Source organism: Carcharodon carcharias, chromosome 2 (genome assembly GCF_017639515.1).
Source record: "Carcharodon carcharias isolate sCarCar2 chromosome 2, sCarCar2.pri, whole genome shotgun sequence".
Classification (NCBI taxonomy): Eukaryota; Metazoa; Chordata; class Chondrichthyes; order Lamniformes; family Lamnidae; genus Carcharodon; species Carcharodon carcharias.
The window spans coordinates 12,719,587-12,727,331 of NC_054468.1; the positions used below are offsets into that span (position 1 = coordinate 12,719,587).

General features: G+C 50.4%; 1 long non-coding RNA gene across 1 annotated transcript; it reads left to right on the forward strand.

Moving 5' to 3' along the window:
* Window positions 1-6,524, forward strand: LOC121290003. The gene is made up of 2 exons (XR_005945693.1): window positions 1-132; window positions 6,133-6,524. It is a non-coding gene; the product is annotated as an uncharacterized LOC121290003 (long non-coding RNA).
* The last annotated feature ends 1,221 nt before the right edge of the window (window positions 6,525-7,745 follow it).

The following is a 7,745-nucleotide window of genomic DNA, read 5'->3' on the forward strand; positions in this document are numbered from 1 at the left end:
CCGCTCTATCTGCGGGAGGTAGATAAACTAGCTCACCCGTTTGCAGTCAGTTCTGCTGAAGGGTCATGAGGACTCGAAACGTCAACTCTTTTCTTCTCCGCCGATGCTGCCAGACCTGCTGAGTTTTTCCAGGTAATTCTGTTTTTGTTTCACCCGTTTGCAGTGTCGTTCTGATGATCCGGTACAGGGACCCTGCTCGCAGAGCTAATTGTTGTAATTTGCCTTGACAAACCACCAGGAAACTCAGGTGCACCTTCCGATCGTTTATTATTCAAGCACACAGAGGGAGAGACAGCCTGGGGAAGTCCAAGACCAAACTCTAAAAATTTACAAGTGGCTCCTCCTTAATACACCTTGACTCGCATACAAATATTCTAATCATGTCAACTTACAATCACATGCTTAAACAGATGTCTCTGACTTTGGTCACATATTTCTCGTGTGCACATACACCAGACATTGTAATCGTAGAATGTGTAGGTTCGCGGACTCCCAGGACACCTGCCCTTTTTGTGGTCTTGTGGAGTCTGTGGACCATGCTTACATAGGGTGTGGTAGGTTGCACTCCCTTTTTAGTTATTTAAAAAACCTTTTATTAATGTTTTGTTTGCACTTCAGCCCCACGCTCCTGATCTACCCGGTGCGGAAGGGGGTCGGGAAGGAGGACCACCTCCTCGTGAACCTGCTCCTGGGCCTGGCCAAGTTGGCCATTAACAGGTCCAGGCAGCGGGCGATCGATGGGGGAGTCCCGCCCGAACGTTTGTCCCTCTTCCGCGGCTACGTTCGCGGCCGGGTGTCCCTGGAGAGGGAGCACGTGGTGTCTGCCGGCGCTCTCGAGGCCTTCCGTGCTCGGTGGGCACCACGGGGATGGGGGTGTTTTGTTGACCGCCTTAATCACATTTTGGTTTAAAGTTTGTGAGTTTCCTTTAAACTTTGTCCTTAGTTTTACAGCTGACCTGAATTAGGAGCTGTGCTTGATTTATCCCTTATTTGGTTAATTTAGTTTAATTTAGTTTAACTCCAAAAGAGTTACACCAGACATTGTTCTCATCCATGCAAGACCACCATATCTTGCTGATTGTGCAGGAGCCTGGGCCTCCTTGACTTCAACACCCTCTCCCTGGCTTTGTTCTACTAGCTTGTTTGTCTCCTTCCTTATTCTGTCAAAATACATCAGCGAATCTCCAGTTCCACTTTATGCTTATATTTTACTTTTACTAAAGGATGCTTATAACTAAAATTGTTTAACCCTTTCAACTGCAGCACATGACTGATGTGCAAAGGAAAGCCAATGGCAGCCTTAGCACAGCAGCCTGCACTGTTTTTGAATCTGAACTGTGTCCTGAAAGGATAACTCATTGAGAACAGGAATGGTAGCATAGTGATAATATTACTGAACTAATGAGCCAGAAATTAGAGTTCATTTTCCACAGTGGCATCCGAAGAATTTAAATTCAGTTAATTAAATAAAGCTGGAATTAAAAAAAAACTAGCTGTTTGGAATGAGTCTTTTGCGGCTCTGGTCACGAATTGGCTGCGCCCTGCAAGGTTCTCCTTGGGTGGAGGTGGTAAAGCTGCAGTGGCAATGCAGGTACAGGGTTGATTAATCAATGCTCTTCTCTCCTTTCAGGAGAAGACAGCCCACAAAAAGGCAGAGAGGCTGCAGACTGGCGGAGGGCCACCCCACCTTCTAATCCTTACCAGATATGAGCAGGAGGCACTGGAGCTGGAGCGGCTGGAGAGATCAACCGGCCATGGTGAGGGAAGTAAGAGTGCAGTGCACTGAGGTCAGAATGTCTGTCATTGCAACCATTCCGCTGTTGACTGGATATTGATTTCAGCCTCCAACATGGAATCCCCAATGATAATGGAAAGATAAGGGCACCCGGATCCGGGAGCCAGGCATGCACATTAACAGTGTAACTACTTCAACTAATCACATGTCCTTGTTCTTTCTTTCAGGCTCACCAGAACACCCTCAGTCTCAGGAGCCTGAAGGTCCGCTGCTCACCCCTGAGGACACAGATGATTTGAATGCACCAACTTCACACCCTCTCAGCCGAGCAGGCACCAGCACAGATACCAGCACCTCGGTGGGAATAAGATCGTTGGTTAATATCTTGGTGCACAGTGGCAAGGGCACTTCACACTTGCTTGAGGTGCAGGCAGAGAGTGCCCAGGGTGCTGGCAGTTGAAGGACTGCTGGGGACCAGGAACATGCTCAGTCAATGGCTGATGATGTGCCTCTGGAGTCGTCCCTGAGGCAGCAGATGCTGGAAGTCCAGCAGGGTGTGTGGGAGGGTCTGGTGGAGATACATGAGGAATTGTGTGCCATAATCTCTGGGATGGAGGAGTCCATGCGGAGCATGAGCAATGCAATGACCCTCATAGCTCAGCGCAATGCCTCCTCCATGGAGAGAGTGGCGACTCTCAAGCAGAGGCTCCTTCAGGAGATCAGTCAGGGCTTCCTGGGAATGTGCTCGGACCTGCAAGCCCTCACAGCAGCAATGACCTCAGGTGGTCAGTGTCAGTGTGGGAGATGATTTGGGCAGCCAGTATCCCAGCTAGGTGCCCATCCATCAATGGTGAGCCAGGGGTCCAAAGCGACCTGACGTTGGCACACGAGCTGCTTGTTGTCTCTGCAGGTTCCTCTCAGGGCACTCCGGTTGATGGCAGCAGCCCCTCCATCCCTCTGCCAGTGACGGTGGCATCTGATGAGGCTCGGCGACTGGGGAAATGCCAGCTGTGCCACTGGCCGCACCAGGCGGGGCCAGCACAGGCTCCACAGGCCGGAGGATGCCTGCCAAGGTCAGCAAGGCCAAGAGGACAGCAGAGTAAACAGGCTGGCTCCAATACCAGTGCCAGTGAGTGGGGAGCACCTAGACATAGCACCCACAAACGTGAACATAAATTACCTTCTGCACATCACGGGCTTATCACTCGTGTTTTTCTTTTGTCACACTTTTAAGTTCTTTTTAAGTCAGTGTGATGTTGAACACCTTTTCATTTACTTCGATTTATGTATGCCAGGTTGCAAAGCAGTAAATGTGTTTGTTCTCAATAAGCCTCTGGGTACTTCATTAGTTCTGCTGGTGAAGGGGAACCCATGATGTTATGAGTGACTTGTTTGTCATTGAGCTTTATTGAAATGGCACATAGTCCATGTTGTTCACCAAGTAAATGTTGCTGTCAGGTATCAAGTATGGATCCTGCAGCCCTGGCATGTGGTAATGGTTCATCTTTGGTAGGCTAGCTGAAGGAGCTTTGGATCAAAGCCTCCCGGTGTCCCTGCCTCCCTGGAAGTTGCCAAGGTCAGCATCTAACCCCTCAGCATTCTCCTATGCATGCTCGTTCTCGGACTCACTACTGGACTCATCGTCTGCTGCCAGAGCAGCTATGTCAACATCTTCTTCCTCCACTGTGTCCCCCCTTTCCAGCACCAGATTGTGGAAAGTGCAGCATGCTACGACTATCAGTGACACACGATCTGGGGGATACTGGAGTGTGCCCCCTGAGCGATCCAGACATCGGTAGCGCATCTTGAAAAGACCAATGGCTCTCTCTACCACAGCCCTTGTGGGGGCATGGCCCCTATTGTACCACTGCTCAGCTTCTGTTCTTGGGTGGCGGAGAGACATCAAGAGCCACCTTTTGAGGGGCTAGCCCTTGTCCCCCAGCAGCCATCCATCCAGCCGGGCTGGAGCACTGAAGAGCCTCGGCACCTGGGAGTGTCTCAGGATGTAAGCATCATGGGAGCTGCCTGGGTATCTTGCACAGACATGCAGAATCTGCATCCTGCACACACTATCTGCACGTTCATGGTGTGGAAGCCCTTCCTGTTGACAAAGGCTCCCGGCTCACCTGCTCGCGCCTTGATGGCCACATGTGTGCAGTCAGTTGCACCCTGAACACAGGGGAATCCAGCAGTCAGGACAAAGCTTCTGGCTCACTCTGCCTGGCTGGCCTTGTCTGTGTGGTAGTGAACGAAAGTCAATGCATGCCTGAACAGAGCATCTGTCACCAGCTTGACACAACTGTGGACAGCTGATTGGGAGCCTCCACAAAGATCACCCAGTGAACCCTGGAAAGAACTGGGGGCATAGAGGTTGAGGGCCGCCATGTCCTTCAGTGCCACTGGCTTGGGGTGCCCACCCACACAGTTGGAGCTGATCTCAGGGCCAATCATCTGACAGATAGAGGTCACTGTTTCCTTTGAGAGGCGGAGCCTCCTTCGGCATTGAACCTCAGACATATTGAGGTAGCTGCATCACCACCTGTAAACCCTGGCAGCAGGATAGTGACATCTCCTGTGGCCCTTCCGCCTTGGACTTCCTGTTGGCATTGCGCCCCTTGTGCCTACACCTCTCCTCCCACAGGTGGCTCTCCTGGAGGCTGAATAGGGGCACCTGGCCTCGTACCCCCTTCTGTCCCTCTCTTCCTCCTCAGAGGAGGTGCCTCCAGTGGAGACCACAATCCCCATTCCCAGGGAAAGGGAAGGCTGTCTGATACCTGGAAGGCCCCAAGTGTTAGGACTCCTCCGGCGTCCTTAACTGAGGTCTGTTATTTCTGTAAAAGCAGCTCTGAAGCGAAATGAAGTTGTCCTGTTCACACAAGCAAGTAGCAGTAAGTAATAATCGGAAGTTCTAACAACTCGCATTAGTGAGCCCACTCACCCCTCTTATCCCACCTGTGGATGAGGTTTTTGAAAATGTGGCCTACCCGCCTGCTCGTTGCACCCATGCGATGACCTGAAGGTGGCACGGGCTGCGTAAAATGGAAATCAATTGCTGCCTCAAGGGCCTTAACTGGCCCGTTAATTAATGGCGGACACGCCTCTGAACTCATAGCGCGTCTGCCTTCTGAAATATCGTGATGGTGCGTGGTGATGGGACGCATGCCCGACATCATCGTGCATCATTTTACGCGGGTGCGTGTTGGGCCTGCCCCCGCATGGCAACTGTAAAATCCTGGCCCAAGTAACTACCAGGTGGTTTCAAAATTCCATCTGGTGAACTGATGATCCTTCCGTGAGGAAATCTGCCATCCTTGATGCAGATTTAATGGGTTCCAGCGGTTGCCACACCCACCACTGAAATAGTTGGCAGGGAATTTATCCCTACTCCATGGTTATCTGCAGACATTTAACCTTCTGAGGTTTGATAATTAACTGGATATGGGCCTTCCATCCCCATTTTGGGGAAGGAGTCCTGCCTCTGAGAGCCGCTGGCTCTCTGGTCCCAGCAGTGCCGCCGGCAGTGGTGGCCATTGCTGGAACTGCACCCAGTCAAAGAGCCAGGAACTGGATGCAAGGGAGGGGTCTGGGAAGAAGGTTTCTAGCAGGGCCGGGAAAAGAGCAAGGGAGACAGCCGACCGAGTGCTAAGGTTGGGAGGCAGGGAAAATGCGGGGTGGGGGTGGGGCAGCAGATTTAGAGGGAGGGGGGGGGGGAATCCCGATAACAAAAGGCTGCCTGTGAAATAGGGACCTATCCACTTCCCTTTGCCCGAACAAGCTTCTCCTGCCAGAACCCGCCCCCCAATTCCCGTTCTCCCGTTCTCCTCCCATCAACCGAAAAGTTAATTGGTCACTAAAGGGCCTCAGTTGGCGCAAGGGCGGGCGGACCGCCCCCGGCCTCCACTAACATCGTGCCGATGTTCGGGGCTGAAGGGAAGGTCACCCACAAACATTTACTGTCTCCCCCACCTGCAAACCTGCCCCTGGTTAACACATCCGCCCTTGTGGAGCTGTAGCCCCACTTGTTTCATTGAATTTCTTTGCAATTTAGGATAGAAACACGTAAAAAATGGTTGTAATTGTGTAAAATATTGTGTAAAATAAGTTGCAAATGTGATTTCATATTTTTAAAAATGTTTGTGTATTTACCATTCTATAGACTAATAATTTCTACATCTTATAACTTGCCCATGAAATTCTCCCCTATATATCCTTGTATAATACATGGATCTGCGCTAATATTTAAGCAAACTATTGTTAAGATAAGAGGGAATCATAGGAAACAAGTCCAAACTTCAAAACTGCTTGTGTTAAGGTAAAACCTGTAGCGGATGTAACCCAATTGTAAAACAATCTTAAGTAAGGCTTGAGGAAACATGATGTTGTTCAATATTTTACAGTGCAAATTGCAGGAGCTCCCCTGGAAGTGAATACACGTGCTCGAACACTTAGTTGGTCAAGAAATGAGTGAATGTGCAGTGAAATGTACAAGTACAATTTTGATTGGACGCCTCAGCAGGGTAAACTGGATGAGGGCCAACATAAGGGAAGAGTCGCGGACCGGGTTTGCTATGTTGGAGAACCAGCAGAAGACAGTTATAAGAAAAAAAAACTAATGAAAATAAGGAGGATGGAGCAAAAAGACCGAAAACTGCGATACAAAAAGTGTGCTCTTCTGTCCGGAACTAAGATGGGAAGTAGATAATCAACTTTAAAGTGTAAATCGCCGCTTGAGTTTATTATACATATAAGGCTATTCTGACTTTGTCTCAATAAAATGATTCACAATTTGCATTTTCTCTGTAAAGGATTGAACTCTGACCCTCAAATGTTAATGCAAATTTGTATTGATCTAAACGAAATGCTCCTCACAGTATAGAGAAATATTCAGATCCAGTCGGGGTAACAGGTAAATCTGCGGTAATCGAGAGTCAGACTCCAACTGCTATACGGATTCTTTACAGGTCAAATGGGCGAGTTAATGGGGAAAGTGCCCGTCCTAACAACACCTTGTTGGATAAGGGATCGGATGTTGTCCCGACCATCCTTCGGGATGATATTGTTTGGTGAACGGGGGTGAGGGCCCATTTATGGATTCTCCCCTTACCGTGTGTCCGCACTCATGTTGCTAAGTGGCAAAGACTGAGACATGTTGTTGAATCAATCTCACTGCCCCGACATCATCATAACCCGGAGGATTATCGGCCGATGGTTTTCTCATCGCAAAACCGCGTGGGCACCTGAGATTTCAACCGCGCTCCCTGCTCCATTCGTTGGGAATGTCAACCACAAACAATGGTCATTATAATCAATCCTTGCCCCGAATTGATTCAGTGCATCAGTTCCCCAAATTCCCCGTCCATCTGTTCGGGTGATACAAACGGGAGATGGACCCTCCACGCCAGCTCTTCCCATCAGTAATCACACCGCTCCCCCGACTCCCAGTGAGGACTTGCTGCTGTAAACGATCAACCCTGAAAGTAGGAAGCGTTCCCTTCCTTCCCGCTACAGCGGAGATGTGCAGGTTGGGGTGGGGGCGGTGTCGGAAGTCCGTGGGAAGGCGCGGGATTGGGGGGCGGAGGGAGGTGTCCCAGGTTGGGGGGGGGGGGGGGGGTGCCTGAGGTCGGGGGAGGAGTGGGGGGTGTCAAGGGGTAGGGTGTGTTGGAGGTCGGGGGGTGGGGGGAGGGTGAGGGTTCGGGGTGGGGGATGTCAGAGGTTGGGGGGTGGGGGGTGGTGGAGGTCGGGGGTGTGGGCGGCGTCTCGGGGGGGCGGTCTGGATCTTTACCATAGTTACCCAGAAGTTAGAAGAGGTTTTAATTCTTCTAACTTTTTCTGAGTAACTGTTCTTAGTGGAGGAACCATCTGAAGTTTGCAGTTTAAACCACATTTTCAGATGGTTCTCAGCGCAGCACAATTGTCCAGAGGAAGTGTGCACTTTCGGGCAATTGCCATGCAAACCTTTACCTGGGAAATTCCCAGAGGAATTGCCCAGCGCATCTTTGAGATACCCCCT